Genomic DNA, 19,399 nt, shown 5'->3' on the forward strand with positions numbered 1-19,399 from the left:
AGGGCCTCCCCACTCCAGCCTCCAGGGACAGTAGCAATGGAGACTCACAGCTGCATTTGGTGAGCCTTAGGGGATCTTCTCCTCCCATCAGCAGTTTATTTGTTAATAAAACTCAGACATAAAGATTCTGCCTCAACTGACAAACTGTGGAACTGTTACCAGTTATTCCCGAGTAGGTGCAGGCTTTCAGCCCCAGGAATCTCTCCTTAAGCCCCTCTCTGTCCACAAGCCACACGTATTTGCACTCACCCATGACTTGGTGGGTTCCCAAAGTATTCTGAGTCTTGTCTTGTTGTGTTCTCAGGTTATCTTCTTTGTTATTCTTAGTTGACTCCATTGAAGTCTTTGAAGAGAACATCAAAGGTCCTTAAAGTGATAGTTGTCAAAGTGTCACTTGGACAGCAACTATCATCTGGAAATGTGTTTGATATGCAAACTTTCTTGTTCCACCCAACTACTCAATAGTAAACTCAAGAGCCCAGGTGAGGTTTTTATCTGTGTGATTCTGGAGCACACTGCCAGCTTGAGAACCGCTGTCTTAACAGATGCCTCAGCTGGCCCTTGTGTGTCCTGAGTGATTGTGACTTCTGTTTTTTGACAGAGTAGAAAATGTCCATTTGTGGTGGGGATAAGTAGATATGAAACCCCAGCTTCATCAGGCAAAATGGGTTTTCATGACAGCTGGAGACTGCCATCCAACTGATCTTGCAAGTCTTCGTTAGCTGTGGTTTAACAGCCTGAGAGATAAATCCATCACCTTCCATGTGTCTGAAAAGTGCCTGCCAGAAAGAGAATCAGACACATTCTAACACCAAGTGGGAAGTGACCCCTCCAGGCCAGTCTCTCTGGTGAACTTTTGGAGAGAGAAGAATGTGAACTTTGGGCCCATATTCCCTCCTATATAAATTGGATCTCTCAATCTCAATCTCTCTCTCTCTCTCTCTCTCTCTCTCCCTCTCCCTCTCCCTCTCCCTCTCCCTCTCCCTCTCCCTCTCCCTCTCCCTCTCCCTCTCCTTCTCCCTCTCCCACTCCCTCCCCCTCTCCCTCTCCCTCTCCCTCTCTTCCTCTATCTCTCCCTTCCTCCCTCCCTTCCTCTCTCTCTCAATCCTGAAATGATATTTGAGACCATATCATTTTCCCAGCACCTGGGGCACACAGAGGGCTCAGTGCAAATGCATCAGGATTCATGGAGAAGTCAGAGTTCTCTGTTCAAGCACCTCAATGTATGTGGAATAACACATGTCCTGAACCAAGGAGATATCTTAGTGGGTATAGCAATGGACTTGCATGTATTAGGACCCAGGTGTAGAGAGGAGAGAAGAGGAGAGGAGGGGAAGAGAGGGGAGGGAAAGAGAAAAGGAAAAAGACAATTAACTATCAAAGCAAGTGAGAAAGGAGTCGGGCAGTGGTGCATATGTTACAGTGCACAAGGACCCAGGTTTGAACCCTTGGTCCCCACCTGAAGGAGAAAGCTTCATGAGTAGTGAAGCAGTGCTACAGGTCTCTCTCTCTCTCTCTCTCTGTCTCTCCCCCTCTCTTTTTAAAAATTCTTTTTATTTATTTATTATTGGATAGAAACTGAGGGAAATTGAGAGGCGGGGGGATAGAGATAGAGAGACAGACAGCTGCAGCCCTGCTTCACTGCTTGCAAAGCTTTCCCTCTGCAGGTGGGAACCAGGGGCTTGAACCCAGATCCTTGCACACTGTAATGTGTGTGCTTAACCAGGTGTGCCACCACCTGACCCCTGTCTCTCCCTCTCTATCTCAACTTCTGTCTCTATCCAATAAACAAATAACGATGTGAGGGCGATCTGGCTGCTACATCTGTCACCCCATTGATGGCCAGGGTTGATTCAGCTGATCTGGCTTGCTAGGCGGGTGTCCCCTTCCTCCCTCACCACTCCATGTGCGTCCCTCCTGAAGCTGCGCACTCGGTCGAAGAGGACAGCCTTCCCCGAATAGAGACGGACGGGTCTTCGATCGAGGGTATACGAGTAGCTGCTCTCCCTGGCTAGAACCTCCAAAGAAGCTCTCAAGGTCCAATAAATAAATAAATATTGGGTGGGGGAGATAGCATAATGGTTATGCAAAAAGACTCTCCTGCCTGAGGCTCCAAGGGCTCAGGTTCAATCTTCTACACCAGAAGTCAGAGCTGAGCAGCGTTCTGGTGAAATGATAAATAAGTTTTTAAAAAAATGTTTTTTAAAGCAAGTGAATACATCTTAATCCCATGGCAAAGTTCAAGCATCTTCCTCCAGGATCCTCTGAGCAAGGGCTGAGGGAGCTGGGGTAATGCCCCCCACACACACCTATTCCCAGGTTCTCCCCCTCACATCACACAAGGTTGCAGGTGTCTACACTAGCTGACCCAGGCTTATGGACCTGGAGCAGGGATGCTCGGATTCATGGAAGGGTCACTGAGAACCTTTACAGACACAAGCTCAGTCTGGCTGACTGCCAGAGCAGGAAACTGAGGGCTCCTTTCCTGCATAGGAAGGACTTTTGGCTTATTCCGGAAAAAAATAAGCTTTGTGGAGAATCACAGATAAGCTACCCTCAGGCCTCATCTTCTCAGTGCTATACAGCCTCAGCAGCTGTACTCAGTAGGGCCTTCTATGGTGAGCTCACAGATTTTCAATTTAATTAATGTACTTATTGTATTTTAATGAGAGAGAGAGACCAGAGCACTGTTCAGCTCTGGCTTATGACGGTGCTGGAGATTGAACCTGGGACTTCAGAGCCTCAGCCATGAGAGTCGATTGCATTACCACTATCTGTCTTCTCAGTCCGACTCACAGCTTCCTATTAGCTTCATCCCAGAAGCAGGTGGAACTAATAATAAAAACACAATCTGAAAGCTTTTAAATACAAATGATTTGGGGGGTCTGGCATAGCTCACCCAGTAGAGTGTGGGGGTGATTGTGAAAGCGTGGTAGAGCATAGGGGAACTCCCTTCATAAAGATGGAGGTCTGAAAAGATACCCCACCTGTCAGCCTCTCCCTTTCAGGGGTCAAGTTTGGAAGGAAAAGCTTTCCCTCCTGACTCAGTTTCCTCTTGTCAGTCTTCCAAGCATCACAAAAACCTACACCTCCTCACACTTAATGCATTCCCTTGTTACAAACCAAATGGTTGCCTGCTTAAAGTTCACTATAAGTTCACCATCTGTGATCACATACAAACTACCCTCCATCACCCTACCCTGTCAGTAGAGTAAGAGTAAGGCCCACTCTCCATTTCCTAGTTTCTTGATCACATACACTCCATATATCAACATTCTGCCTTGACCAAAAGGCTTTTCCCTGTCTGCCTCTCCCTTGCTAGTATAATAAACATGTTTTCCTAAATACCTTCAGTTAATCGACTCTCTTACCCAATAGCCACTACTCATTCCTGAACTCTCCTCTACCTCTGTCAATGCTCTTCATTCCTTAGATCTTCACCATGAGGGTTCTGACCTTTAAAAACCCATCATTATTGTCACATGTGAAAAATATCCTCTGCTCCCTTCTGCTATTTAAACCCTGCCTTCCGTACAATATATGGATTGTTCGCAACTAAATGGTCCCCTGGTCTTTTCCTGTTGTTAGCCACTAGAGTCAACATAAGAGGCCAGTTCGGCTTAACTCTGCTGTGAGGCCACCCACGTGAGTACCAGCAGACTGCACACACTATCATGCATAGGGACCTGGGTTCAAGTACCCCAGGACCTTCACACAGCAGTAAGGCAGGGTTACAGGTGCCTCTCTGTCTTTTCCTCTCTATCTTCCCATTTCCTCTCAATTTTTCCCTGTCCTATCATGTAAAAAGAAAAAAAAAAAAAAACAGAAAAGAAAGGAGGGAAATGCCTGTATAGCAGAGTAGAGTGTCATAGTGCAGGCACTGAGCCCCAGTACTCACACTGGTGGCATTAAATAAATAAATAAATAAATAAATAAATAAATAAATAACCCAGTTGATCTCACATATTACAGTGCACAAGGACCTAGGTTCAAGTCCCTGGTCTCCACCTACAGGAGGAAGCTTCATTAGCAGCGGGGCAGAACTGCGGTTGTCTCTCTTCTGTCTCTGTCTTTCTAGTTCTCAACTCTTTAAAGAAAAACCAGTGGCCTGGGTTTAAACCTCCAGTCCCCATCTGCAGGACAAAAGCCTCATGAGTGGGGGATCAAGGCTACCAGTGTGTCTGTCTCTCTCCCCGTCTGTTGCCTCCTCCCCTCTCAATTTCTCTGTCTCTCTGCAATAATAAATAAATACAAAAGATTAAAAGAAATTGTAAAAATGGCCAGCAAGAATGGTGCACCTGTGCAGGCACCAAGTGCCAGAAATAACCCTGCTGGCAGTAAGTAAGTAAAGATACATGGAAATGGGCACACCATTTCCAGAAAGATTACCAGAAAATGAGGGGACGCTAGCACCATCAAAAACATGACTAAAGTGGTGCGGGAGGTGTTACAGTGGATAAATATTGGACTCCCAAGCATGAGGTCCAGAGTTCAACTCCCAGCAGCACATGTACCAGAGTAATTCTCTGGTTCTCTTTCCCTCTCTCCCCTATATCTCTTTCATTAATAACAAACAAAATTAAAATAAAAAAACATGGCAAATGTGAGTAATTAGAACAAATCAAAGTCTAAAGAAATCAAATGTTAAGACAGTAGAGAATATCGAAAATACAAATTCAGGAAGAGTTCAGAAAAAACAAGTGTATGCATAAAACAAGATGAGTGAAAAGAGAAAGGAAGGCAGTGGAAGAAAGCCCTTTTAAAAAGTAAATACCAGTTCCACCAGCCAATGTTCACATCCAGCAGAGAAGTAATTATAGGAGCCAGAACTTCTACCTTCTGCACCCCAAAAAGAACTTTGGTCCGTATTCCCACGAGGGTAAATGATAGTGAAAGATGACCGGAGTGCTCTGGACCCCAGTTCCACAAGCACCCGAAGCATTTGTCCCCAGGAATCTTGTTTTTGTACCATCACTAAAAGGGAAGCGGATCTGGAAAACACCAGAAGAAGCCAGGCCCTGTTTTTCTTATCTGAGAGAGAAGAAAAAATGAGGAAGAACACCTAGAAGTAGTAATAGGTGTAGGTGTGACTTAGAAAGGAAGAGAAGCCAGAACTGTAGAAGAGATGGGTATAAAATGTAGGCGTATAGTTATAAAGTCGACCCATATCTGTGACCTTGGGAGAAGAACTGCAGGTTCCAATGAAGGGAATGGGGACACAGAGCTCTGGTGGTGGGAAAGGTGTGGAATTAGACCCCTACTATTTTATTGATTTTGGAAATCAATATTAAATTACTAATAAAAATGAGATAAAATGCCAACAAAAGGAAGGAAGGAAGGAAGGAAGGAAGGAAGGAAGGAAGGAAGGAAGGAAAGAAGGAAGGAAGGAAAGAAGGTATCTAGTGGAGTCTGGCTCATCATTCAGTGGTAGAGTTCATGAGGCCCTGGGTTCGATCCCTGGTACCACAGGAGAGCACCATGGACAGCACCAAGGATAAAGGTGGCTGGAACTCCATGGATAGTGGAGTGCTACTTTCCTACCTGTCTCTCTAAAAACGTAGAATGAAGAATGGGGCCAGGGAGGTGGCTCAGTGTATCGCGTGTGGACAAGACGCTGGGTTCTCGCCTGGGTTCTGGCTCCACATTCGTTAAAATGAAATTAAACACCTCACTGTAGAAATAAAATGAGGGGCCAAGTAAATCCTCCAGAAGCAACTGCAAAGACATAAATAGATTTAAATTTTTTTTTTCCTTTAAAACCAGAGCACTGCTCAGCTCTGGCTTATGGGGGTGTGAGGCATTGAACCTGGGAAATTCAGAGTCTCAGGCATACGAATCTGTTTCCATAACCATTCTGCTACCCCCCCCCCCCACCTAGTAAGAACTTAAAAGTAAAGCTAAAGGACCAGTCAGGGGTGCACCTAGTAGAGCACACATGTTACAATGCTCAGTGACCTGGGTTTAAGCCCTTGGTTCCCACCTGCAGGAAGGAAGCTTCACATGCAGAGAAGCAGGGCTGCAGGTGTCTCTCTCAATCTCCCTCTCTATCCCCCCTCACTCTTATTTATTCTCTGTCTCCATCAAGGAGCTGGGAAATGACTCAGTCAGTAGAGTGCATGATTTACTATGCTTGAGGACCCAGGTTCAAGGTCCTGTGCAGCACATAGAAGCAGAGGAATCTTTAGGAGCAAGCTGTGGAGCAGTACTGTGGAGTCTCTCTCTCTCTCCCTCTCTCTCTCTCTCTCACCGTTTATTTATTTATTTATTTATTTATTTTGCCTCCAAGATTATCACTGGGGCTCAGTATCTGCACTACGAATCCACTGCTCCTGGAGGCTATTTTTCCCTTTTGTTGCCCTTGTTGTTTTTATTGTTGTAGTTATTATTGTTGTTGTTATTGTTGTTGTCATTGTTGGATAAGACAGAGAGAAATGGAGAGAGGAGGGGAAGACTGAGACGGGGAGAGAAAGATAGACACCTGCAGACCAGCTTCACTGCCTGTGAAGCGACCTCCTGCAGGTGGGGAGCCGGGGGTTTGAATCGGGAACCTTATGCCAGTCCTTGTGCTTCATGCCGTGTGCACTTAACCTGCTGCACTACTGCCCAGCCGCCTGCAAATCATCTTCTATCTGGAAAAATAAAAGTCCAACAGGAACGGTGGAATCATGCAGGTGCATAGTCAAAGGGATAAATCAAAGAAGTAAAACTATCTATTAATAAGGTGAGTGCAGATCAAATAGAGAAGAGACAGTGTATAAAAAATAATAACGCAATGAGGGAACATATGTTTCTGGCCATGGTGGGAACCAGATTTACTCTCCTTCCTTAAACAGCAAGTCAAAATGCATTAGCTATGTTTTAGGTGCTGGGCAACCACCAACCCAGAACAATGTTCCCTGAGAAAAGAGAAACAATGGCATAGACTGTGTAAACCACCCAGACCAATCTCCTGAAGGGAATTTCCAAGTCTTTCCACAGAGTGAAGCCACCCACCGCCCTGGAGTTTAGGGAAATGGAATTAGGGGTTCCAGAAGGTCTGCCAGTGAGATTTCAAAAGGGCGGGGCTTCTCAGGAAGGAGAGTGCTGCCCCCACAGATCATGGAGTGTGATCAGCTCCCGGGGCTCATGCAGGATATAAACAGTGCATCTGCCAGAGCAGAAAACAGCATTACTTCTGGCATCGAGCAGGGCACTCCGGAGGGTCCCCTTAAGAAGAAGGCAATTTGGGGAACCCCACCCACATAAATGACAGTTGATCAACTCAGACTGGGGATCAGGAGACCAGAAGAGGCAATCACTTAAAATGAGAAGCAAGGGAGTTGGGCATAGCACCCCAGGTTAAGTGCATGTGGCACAAAGCACAAGGACCAGCGGAAAGATCCCGGTTCGAGCTCCCAGCTCCTCACATTCAGGGGAGTTGTTTCACAGGCGGTGAAGCAGGTCTGCAGGTGTCTTTCTTTCTCTCCTCCTCTCTGTCTTCCCTTCCTCTCTCCATTTCTCTCTGTCCTATCCAACAATGACATCAGTAACTACAACAATAAAGCAACAAGGGCAACAAAAGGGAATAAATAATTTTTTTTTTAATGAGAAGCAAGAGGGGTAGAGAGATAGTTCTCTGTGCACAGCAGCCCAGGCTGGAGCTCCTGTACCACAAGGCAGGTGCTTTGGCACCAGGAGAAGCTCCAGTGCCACGGCATCTCTCCCTCTCTGTCTAACTCTCTCTCTTTCTGTCTATCTAAAGGAAAAGACAGCCCAGGATTTGTCCTTCTCTTTTGGACTTATCTCACTTAACATTATTCCTACAAGTTCTATCCAAGATGAGGCAAAGGAGGTTATGTCATCATTTAAAACAGCTGAGTAGTGTCCTATTTATGTTTTATTTTATTGCCACCAGGATTACCGCTGGGACTCAATGCCTGCACGATGAATTTACCACTCCCAGGGGCCATTTTTACCTTTTTTTTTTTTTAAGATAGAACAGAGAGAAATTGAGACAGGACAGGGAGAGAGGGAGAGAAAGATAGACATCAGCAGACCTGCTTCACCACTCATGAAGCAGACCCCCTGCAGGTGGGGAGCTGGGGCTCAAGCCCTGGTTCTCGCACTGGGTAATACGTGCACTTAGCTAGGAATGCCACCACCTAACGAGTAGGATTCCATTTATTTATAAACCACAACTTTCTTAGACTTTCATCTGTCGTTGGGTATCTGGGTCACTTTCATGTCTAAGCTATTACAAACTGTGTGTGTTTCATTACTGAGAAGCACGGGGAAGGAAGGGAGAAGACCCCATAGAAAATTCTCTCTGGAGGAGTCTCTCAAAGGAAGATGACCCTTCCACTAAAGGAAGGATGACTTCCCAGTAACAAAGAACGAACACAAAATACAGGTTGGAGTGAGCTTTGAAACTGGTTTATTTCTTTTCTAATAAGACAGCGCCCAGAGCACACTGCATATAACAGGGTGAGGGCATGAACCTGGGACCTCTGGGGCCTCAAAGCAGGAAAGTCTGATGTGCAACTGAATATACTTTCTTCAGAAATTTACAGAAGGTGACCCAAGAGGTGGCACAGTATATAAGACCTTGGACTGTTAAGCATGAGGTCCTGAGTTCAACGACTGGCATCAAATGTGCCAGAGTGATACTCTGGTTTTTTTCTCTCTCTTTCTCCTTCTTTTTGCTCATTTAATAAGTATATAAATAAATCTTTTTAATTTTTTATTATCTTTATTTATTTATTGAATAGAGACAGTCAGAAATCAAGAGGAAGGGGGAGACAGACAGAGCAAGAAACAGAAAGACACCTGCAACCCTGCTTCACCACTCACAAAGCCTTCCCCCTGCAGGTGGGGACCAGGGGCTCGAACCTGGGTCCTTACACATTGCAACATGTGTGCTTGGGAGTCGAGCATTAGCGCAGCAGGTTAAGCACACATGGTGCAAAGCGCAAAGCGCAAGGACCAGCATAAGGATACCGGTTCAAGCCCCTGGCTCCCCACCTGCAGGGGAGTCACTTCACAGGCAGTGAAGCAGGTCTGCAGGTGTCTGTCTTTCTCTCCTCCTCTCTGTCTTACCCTCCTCTCTCCCTTTCTCTCTGTCCTATCCAACAATGAAGACAGTCAACAATAATAACTACAACAATAAAATAAAGGCAACAAAAAGGGAATAAATAAATATTTTAAAATATATATATATATATATATATATGTGTGTGTGTGTGTGTGTGTGTGTGTGTGTGTGTGCACTCAACCAGGTGCACCACCACCCAGCCCCATAAATAAATCCTTAAGAAAAATAAATCTGGGAGTCAGGCGGTAGCGCAGTGGGTTAAGCGCATGTGGTGCAAAGCACAAGGACGGGCATAAGTATCCCGGTTCGAGCCCCCGGCTCCCCATCTGCAGGGGAGTCACTTCACAGGCGGTGAAGCAGGTCTGCAGGTGTCTGTCTTTCTCTCCCCCCTCTGCCTTCCCCTCCTCTCTCCATTTCTCTCTGTCCTATCCCACAACAAGACATCAATAACAACAACAATAACTACAACGATAAAAAAACAACAAGGGCAACAAAAGGGAATAAATAAATAAAGTAAAATTACAAAAGAATAAATCTTTTTTTTAAAAGAAATTGGCATCGAGAAAGAAAGGGGAAACAGTGCAGCTTGGACTGGGTGTGGCACGTTACAGTGAAGCAGAGGACTCTGAGCTGGGGGAGATAGAACAGGGCTGGGAGGGCTTGGTGGCGGGAGCAGTGCACAGATACCTATCAGGGGAGGTGAGAAACTGCGCCATGTGTCAACGACTGCACCTTAAACTATTATTTCCTGAATACAGCCACTTAGTGATGGGGAGAAATCTATTTCTGCAAAGCCTGGGCTTTGCTTATGCATGATTTCACTGCTGTGGGCTGCCTTTTCATTCAGAGAGAGAGAGACAGAGAGAGAGAGAGCTGGGGGAGACACGGCGGGCAGATAGACACTGAAGCCCTGGAGCTTCCTCCAGTGTTCTAGCATCTCTCCAGATAGAGTTAGGGCTCACAACCAGGCCACAAGCATGTCAAGGCATGTGCCTTAGCTGCTGAGCTCAAGCACCAGCCCAGAAGCAAGTCTGAAGTTTGATGGTGGAAAGCTGAGGCTATCGATGGCTGAAATGTTCCAAGAATGTAGGGGTCAGGTGTATAAACACTTGTTGAAAATAAGAGGTGGGTCCCCCCACCCAAAATCCCCACCTGCAGGGGGGAAGCTTCACAAGTGGTGAAGCAGGGCTGCAGGTGTCCCTTTGTCTCTCCCCCACTTTCTATCTTACCTTCTTCTCTCAATTTCTCTTTGTCCTATCAAAAAAAAAGAAAGAAAGAAAAAAAAGGCTGCTAGGAGCAGTGGATTTGCATGTAGGCACAGAGCCCCAGCAATAACCCTGGAGGCAAATAATAGGCAGCAGGTAAAGATTTTGGGGGGATGGGGTAGCTCGGGGAGCATAGAAGGTTCAGGAAGACAGCCTAGCCCATGTTGGAGAATGAAGTTCCCGATTTTGAGGACAATGCGATCCTTGGAGCTTTCTCTAGAGGAACCAGAACTTCCCCTAGTGAAATAATTAGATATACAGCCACAATGGCCAGGGAGTTAGCCAGAAGGCAGTATTCACTGCCAGTGGGCTAACCTGTGCAAAACCACTGACTCTTTGCTCCTTCTGCCAAAGGAAACTAAATTCAACACCAGGCCCCCGGAACCAGAGCAGTTATGGAAACAGGAGACCAGCCCAGGTCGGGTCAACTGCAAAACTCTTTCAGCAGACACAAGGTCTCTGAGATCTCCGAGATATTCCAGGGCCATTTGAGCAAGGCGTGGCTGCTTCCCACTGGTCCCTTTAGCAGCCTGCCTCCCGGTTTCCTGTAGTTTCACTCAGGAGCATCACCCCTCTCTTTTTTTCCTTACTTCTCTCCTGAAATGCCTCTTCCTCCAGGCCTCCTGTTAAAATTCACATCCCCCTGGTCACCAAGCAGACTGTGGATCATTCCCTTCACCAGAGTGAGGGAAATCCAAACAAAGCCTGCTCCAGTTGTCACAGGAACTCTTTTATTTTTCTTCTTCTTCATGCTAAATTGTAATGTGAAAGCAAAGGCAATATGATCAGACTCTTCAAAAAGTCCCTTAAAAATCCTCTCCAGTGGAGGCTTCCCAGGGCGGGGGGGAGGGGGGATGGGATACAGTCTTTTGGTGATGGGATTGGTGTTTATGTGCAGGCCTATTAATTTGTAGTCATATAAATCACTATTTAATTAATATGAGAGGGGAAAAATTGATTGTATGTCTCAAACTTTTTGAAGTACACTCTTTTTTTCATAATTTTATTTTTATTTTAATTATACCTTTTATTTATTGCCTTTTGTTGTCCTTGTTGTTTTATTGTTGTAGTTATTGATGTCGTTGTTGTTGGATAGGACAGAGAGAAATAGAGAGAGGAGGGGAAGACAGAGAGGGGGAGAGATAGACACCTGTAGACCTGCTTCACTATCTATGAAGCGATTCCCCTGCAGGTGGGGAGACGGGGGCTTGAACTGGGATCCTTACACCGGTCCTTGCGCTTTGCGCCATGTGTGCTTAACCCGTTGCACTACTGCCCAACTCCTGAGACTGAGTCTTTTTAATACATAGGCTGAGTCTTTGATATATTGACTCTCTCAAAAGCCTAGACCAGGGAGAACAGAAGCAACCAGTGGCACAGCTATATATAAGACGCTGGGTATTATACAGAAAATCCTAACAAAGAGATTTTTCAAAGTTAACCCAATTACCAAATAATGTGATTATAATGATAAGTATCTATTGTCTTCTTGAACCCTAAGACAGCAGGAACCTCACATTTCCAATATAGAGCCTGTATTTCCCCCAGTCCTGGAACCTTAGGGTGGGGTGCACTTTCCTGCACATTTCTCTCAATTCATATCAAATAATACTGCATCCACCGATCCCAACCTAAATCAATGCAACGAGTGCCACCCCAGCATGCTTCACTTCAGACTGTGTCCAGAGATTTCAGGTGTGGAATGACAACCCTTCGCTTCATTACTCGGGTGAGACCTTTCCTTTCATAGTATTCTCTAATTCCATTCCAGGTGTTTCACTTCCTAACAAAGTCCCAAAACCTAGATATAGACCAGGTCCCATGAGATAGAGCATATGTTCATATGTATCCATAAACTAGGGCAAAATATACACCTGAAAGCAAAAGTACACAATAGTCTGCAGTGAGTACCCCCCAACACTTCATCTGCACTATTCCAGCCTTTAGGTCCATGATTGTTCAACAATTTGTTTGGCTTTGTATGTTAACTCTCCTTTCAGCCACCAGGTTCCGGATGCCAGCAAGATGCTGACCAGACTTCCCTGGACAGACGACCCCACCAATGTGTCCTGGAGCTCTGCTTCCCCAGAGACCCACACTGTTAGGGAAAGAGAGAGGCAGACTAGGAGTATGGATCAACCAGTCAACGCCCATGTTCAACGGGGAAGCAATTACAGAAGCCAGACCTTCCACCGTCTGCATCCCACAATGACCCTGGGTCCATGCTCCCCAGAGGGATAAAGAATAGGAAAGCTATCAGGGGGTGGGATGGGATATGGAGTTCTGGTGGTGGGAATTGTGTGCAGTTGTACCCCTCTTATCCTATGGTTTTGTTAATGTCTCCTTTTTTAAAATAAATTTTAAAAAATCATCCCCCGAGGGCTGGTGAGATAGCATAATGGTTCTTCAAAAGACTTTCATGCCTGAGGCTATGAGGTCCCAGATTCAATCCCCAGTACCACCATCAGCCAGAGTTGAACAGTCTACTCTCCATCTGTATTTCTCTCTGTTCTTCTTTCATTTAAAAAATAAATAAAATATTAAAAAACATCTAACATCCCAGAGAGTGGCCTGGGAGCCAGTACAGTGGGTAGAGTCGGACTCTCGAGCATCAAGTCATGAGTTGGCTTTGGGTTTTTTGTTTGTTTTTTTTGTGTTTTGTTGTCACCAGAGCACTGCTCAGCTCTGGCTTACAGTGTTGTTTAGGACTGAACCTGGAACCTTTGAGGCTTCAGGTATGGAAATCTTTTTGCATTGATATGGATGCCTATTCCTTTTTTTTTTTTTTTTCTGCTACCAGGATTTCAGTTTTTTTTTTATTTGTGATTAACAGTAGTTTACAGGATTCTAAGTTACAGTATCTACCCATATACCTACCACCAAAGTTCTGTATATCTTCCGTATGTTTTTTTTCAAGTTCATGTGTATCAGATCTTTAGATCCCACATGTGAGTGAAACCATCTGGTAGTTGTCTTTCATCTCTTTACATATCACCTTCAGTTCTATCCCCTTTGTCCCAAAGGGCACAATATCTTTTTGATTGCAGAGTAGTATTCCATGGAATATATTTATCCCATAACTTCTTTTTTTAATTTTTAAATATTTTTATATTACAGAATTACATGCTGACAGGGGTTTGAATCCACACCATTCCCACCACCAGAGTTCTGAATCTTCACTCTCCCCACTATCTACCACTGTTCCCCTAAAGTTTTAGACATGGGCCAACCATCTTCTCTACAATTATCTGTCCACATTTATACATAGTTGCCCCTTCTTTTTCTGACTCACTCCTCTCTTCCCCTCTAAGCCACTCATGACATCATAACTACCTCCATATGTCCCTCTCTTTTCCCTTCTCTCTCTCTGGGTGCTGATGGATCTGGAGAGCAGAGTCCTCTTATCTTCATCCTATCACTTCTCCCCCAATGGGAGTCTGGATCAAGGTTGTTTATGGGGAGCAGAAGGTAGGAATTCTGGCTTCTGTAACTGCTTCTCTGTGGAGCATGGCCATTGGCAGGTCAATCTATACCTCCAGCCTGTTTCTATTTCTCCCTAGTGGGCCAGAGCTCTGGAGATGTGAGGGTCCAGGACACATTGGTGAGGTCGTCTGCCCAAAGAAGTCGGGATGCAGTCACGGTAGCATCTGTAACTTGGTGTCTGGAAGGTGACATGACCTAAGTTGAGACAAGATGGTTAATGAACAGGAACCAGAAAGTAGGGTCAGAGCAGATGAGATTAGGGATTTTAGGGCAGAAGAAAGCTAGGAGAACCATTTTAGGCGTGTTCCTGGGGGCATACAGCTATAGTAGTTTTGCTTGAGTTTGGTAGCTGGCCTGAGGTTGGATCAGAATATCTAAGAGAATGGTGTCAGAATGGAGAAAGAGCTAGAAAGTTGGATTAGGGGAGGGAGTAGCTCCCATTCATATATATATATATATATATATATATATATATATATATATAAAGTTCTGTAGCTAAAATGAACTATTTCCCTCCATCCACCTGCTCCAGGGCCCTGATGTAAATGCATATTTATATTTAGCACCACAGTCTGTGTGACCTCTGAGTCCCTATTGGTCTGAGCTTATAGCTCATGGTCACATCTGAGGAACACTGCAGGCTGCACTCATTTCAGGACCAGACTTTTTCAAGTGGCAGGGCAGGAGACCCCCGTCTCCCTTCAGAGGATGGAGGGACCCTCTACCGTCACTGCTTTATGGTAGAGCCAGGGTCCTGAAAGGGCCCGCAAGATGCTTTTCCTTATGGAAGTGACCAGTGGTAGGGGATAGAGGGACCCTTTAGAGGTTAAGGCCCATCATATGTGTATGGGAATCCAAGCATTCCATAACTAGGACCCCAGATAATCAGATGGTGTGATATTGACCAAACAGACCGTTATTAAGTGGGCCAGTCTCTTGCCCTTATCCAACTTGTGTAGTCCTTTCTTTATCTGATTATCTTGTTGTTTAGGTGTTTAGGTGTTGAGTATCATTTGTTGAGCCCAAGCAGAGTTAGGTTTGATGGATCGGTCTTCTTTGGGCCTTTCTGCTAGGCTGTCCTGCTAATTTGGTCTAAATCCAATCAGTTACAGAATTTATGGTGCCTGGTTTAGGCACTTCAACCACTACTGTGCACTTTGACTTTGGGTTATATGATTGTCCCTTGTGTTTGAATACATGTACATCTGTATCCAGTGCCCTAGCAACAGCGTAACCATTATGCTATCTCCCCAGCTCAAGTCATGAATTCAGTCCTCAGCATCACATAGGCTCCAGAACGATGCTTTAAAATGTTCTCTTCTCTCTCTCTCATTAATAAATAAATACAACTTGTTTTAAAAATCATGACAGACTATTTCCTCCACAGAGAGATAAGCTTGTAGGCATTTAGCCTTTGCTCTCCCTAAATTACACAGAGCCTTGAAGTTTTAGCTAATGTCAGTCTGTCCTGAGATAATATGAGAAGCCCCAAAGCAAAATTTGACAAGACTACTTCAGAGTGTTATGGTCCTATAGTATCTGCTCTGTTTCTTTACTAAATGTTACTATTATCTGTTAGAAGCAGTAACTCTAGAATTGCTTTAAGTAAAATTTTAAGCATGAGTTGTAAGTATAGTTGCTTTTCTGCCTGCAGTGGAAAATTCCTGTAAAAAGGGGGGCTAGACAAAACCCACACCCCAAGATGTAAGCCACCTGTTGTTTGTCTTAAAGAGAATAGCTCGCCTAACCAAGTCCTTGAAACCCAACCACTTGCTCAAGGTCGAGGGAGCTGATAGCCAGGTGGTCTTAGCTGACAACAGGAAAGTGTGGTGACCCTATTTTGCATAAAGGCTTGAAATTAGACAATTCTTATAGGCTACTTAGGGTATTGCAATGTCTGAAATGATTGGATCCTGCATTTTCTGTAAAATGCTATTGAGTGTATGATAGAATTCTAGTTTTGCATATTCTCCACCCAGAATGTACTCAGAAATCCTATAAATGGCATGGTTTGAGTCTTGTGCAGGGTTGAGCTGGTGGACTGCTGACAGTCACCTCTCAGCCCGGATTCGAATTCGTAAATAAACATCTTTTGCTTCCTTGAAGTGGATGGTGGTTTGATTTTTGCTCGCTAACACTATCCATTACAAAGTTTTGAAGCTTTTTTTTTCTTCCCCCTACCAGAACACTGTACAGATCTGGCTTAAGGTGGTGCTGGAGATTAAATTTGGGACTTAAGACCCTCAGGCACGAAAGTCTTTTGCATAACTATTATCCTGTCTCCCCTGCCTTAAAGCTGTTTCCAATGTTCTTACTTGGTAACAAAGAAAAAAAAAAAAAAAAAAACTAAGGAGACATTTGTCACAAGGGATAACACCAGGTTCCCCCCCAAAAAAAATATCTTTTTGTGAAAAGGCTCTATTTTTTTTAGGGCTACTCTGTTTTTTTTTTTTTTTTAGAAGGGACACTCTCAAGGGAAAATGTAAACCTGCTTTAAAATAAAGGTTTCCAGAGAGAATCCGGTGGATGGAGTGTCATGGCTGCCTGCTAGAGCCACCTAGCCCAGACCTCGCGAGATCTCACGAGACAGCCAAGATCTGGCGCTGCTCAGCGTTTCCAGGACCCTCTCCTTCTTCCAGGAGTAGGTGGGACTTATGTCACAGCAACTGACCCCTCTTTTCATTGTCTCCACCTCGGCACCAGTTCGCATTTAGAGTCAGTGGTTGGGACAGTGGAGGAGATTATCTTTCAGAACCCATGGGGTGGCCACGTGTACAGGTGTGCACATTGTTCCTGGATTTCTCTTTGCTTTTTCTCTTGTTAATGTCCTTCCTGTTGGTTTGATTATTTGTCCAGCTTTGAAGAACTGGAATGCCTGTCTGGAATAATAATAAGTCTGTCTGGAATCCAGATGGGAGAATCCGTGTCCTGAAGAAAAGCACAAACACAGCCTCGCTGCGATGTTAACAAGAAATCCGGTCCTTTCCACTTGCCTCTCAGCAAATTTTTCCACTTCACTAAGGTGCTTTCCTGCCTCCAGTGTCAGAAGTATAAACTGTGGAATTATCAGCTTTTAAAGCCAAAGGTTGTCCAGCAGAAGACATGCAATAGATCAAATGCTGAGAGACATCTCTCCTGTTCTTGCAGTAGCCATGATCAGACATGAGAAAGTATCTATGCACACATGAGTTTGTAGTAAGGTTAGACTAGAAGGATCACTGTTGCTAAGAGGTAAAGGGGCAGTTTCTATATGAAGACACAATCTTGTAATAAATTGAGAATCTGTAGTTTTTAATCTGGTAGATTAAAAACTTTGTCTTTAAGCAAGGAATAATTACTGCCGCTCTTCTACTGAAGGAGCCTACAGTAAATACTAAAGAAGTAGGAGGAGGTGAGGGTAAGTTAGAGGATAGTTTTGGAAAAATAATAAAGCCACTAAGGAGGGATATGATTTTGTAAATTTACTTCTCCTTTGTTAGATCCCTGAGGCACTAGATTAGTAGAAAATATCCTTGCTGTCCACCGGAAAAGCAACCTCCTAATTTTTCACCTTCTCCCTTGTTATGTAATTTGGTCAACAACTGAGTAGATGTTTCTCCCTGTAAAGCCGCAGTGATAATAATGCCCTGTAAGAGGGAAGTGTGACTTCCGAGCAGGCTTTCACAAAGTCACTCAATGAACCTGCCTTACAAAAGGGATGAGTTAGTGTTTGACCCGTAGAATTAGCATTTTCAGGAGCCAATTGTCTAATAATTATCTGTGCTGCCTCCTCTTGGAGTATGATTTTTGAAACCTGATCCATTCATCTAAACAGAGTTACATAAATATTTTCTTGACTAGCTGACACTCCCTTCAACAAGGGAGTACTTTCTGTGGCTAAAATATTAGAACAAGCAAGCCGCTGAGAAAACGGAAGTGATTCAAAACATGTCTTAACAAGTTCCACAGTGAAAAAGTTTCAACCAGAACATTTTCCAGTCCGTGAGCTTCATAATATTTCTTTAACTCCTGCCCTACCTGAGTCCATGTGTTGCCACTCAAGGTGCCTTCCTTAGGGAACCATGGACAGACATTTTGAATAAACTGAAAAAATGTAGATAACTGATTAGCTGAATCTTTCACTTCTTTTTTTCTTAAGCATATGTCTTACAATATCTATAAAGAGTCCTCTTTCTTAGGACTCAGTATGGCCCATAGCTTCTCAAATTCCTAAGTTCTGAATTTTCCACCCACTCACCCGGCCTCACCTCTGCCAGGGGGCTGCAGCGCCCACGGTGGAAAACCTATCCCCTCCAAGAGAGAAAGCTTACTTTCAGCTCCCTGTTCGGACACCACTTGCTGGGGGGCCAGCCCCAGCGGGTTATTAGGTTAACCTGGAGGAGGAGGGGCGTCAGCGAAAAATGAAAAATGAGAGATGAGTGAATTGATACTGAATCAAGCTCCAGCAGACATCTCTGTCAGACTTAAGCAGAACTTTATTTTTATAGTCTCATAAGGCTTAGATCATTCAAACAAAAATCACCAAGGTGTAGATTATTAAAACAAAAATCACCAAGACTTTGATTATTAATACAAAAATCACCAAGTAAGAACAGCACAGGTAGGGAACACCTCCTGCTTTGTGGAACATTCACATTCCAGGCACTTTTCTCCCTAGAGATCACGTCACAGTTTCTGTGTTTTTTGTTATTCCTGTACCTGTGTGCTAGGCAGATGTCCTAAAGGTTAAGATGAATATTCTACCTGTATGTTTATGCCATTCTCTTGCCCTTAGGCATCAGAAGCCAATGGTTCATAGAAAGTTCAAGCTTGTTATGTTTCTAGGGGCCTTAAACAAATGGAGCAGCCCATTTTTCATAAAATCTGTTTCATTGTTTGATCAAGGAGTTTTGTTTTGTTCTGTACTGAGAAGGCACCAAGGTGGCGCTGACCTGGCCAGCCTCTCCATAAAGTTAAGCTCTCTAGCTAGAATCCATCTTCTGTGTGTGCTCACTATGTGACCTAGGCTCTCGTGTACTATTCCTGCATAAGGAAGTGGGAGCATAGTGGTGGGTGGTAGATTAAAAGGCCCACTCTATCTAGGCAGGTACCAGAGCTTTCTATTTATTAATTATGCTATGTAAGGTGGCCCCTCCACTGTGGGAACCACCAATCTCTCTTTATATTTTAGTGGGAATCCTAAAGGAATTGGCATAGATAAAGGAGAAAACAATTCTTCCTATTGGAGCCTCCTAAAAAATTCTGCATGACTGATATTGCTCGTTCCATTATGATCAACCTTACAGAGTGCACTGCAGGTTTTGTCATTATTTTTGTTATCAGTCAGGCTCTGAGCCTGGACATAGGTAAATATTGTTAGGACCACACAGAACTTAATCCCAAACCCTGTACATGGCAGAAGGCAAGACGGTTTCAGTTTGGCGTGGAGAGTCCAGCCGTGCTGAACGTCCTGCGAAGCTGGTACCCTGTCAAGCAGCTCACATGGCGACACCTGCAGCACTAGAAGAGGTAGAAGATGATTCTACACACACACATACATACGCACATACACACACATACATACATACACACACTCATATAC

At 44.4% G+C, this 19,399-nt stretch overlaps 1 protein-coding gene across 1 annotated transcript in view; it reads left to right on the forward strand.

Annotated features, from left to right (window-relative positions):
* Window positions 1-19,399, forward strand: part of IL10RB (interleukin 10 receptor subunit beta) — an 85,793-nt gene that overhangs the window by 62,379 nt on the left and 4,015 nt on the right. The window lies entirely within an intron of this gene.

This window comes from Erinaceus europaeus, chromosome 9 (assembly GCF_950295315.1).
Source record: "Erinaceus europaeus chromosome 9, mEriEur2.1, whole genome shotgun sequence".
Classification (NCBI taxonomy): domain Eukaryota; kingdom Metazoa; phylum Chordata; class Mammalia; order Eulipotyphla; family Erinaceidae; genus Erinaceus; species Erinaceus europaeus.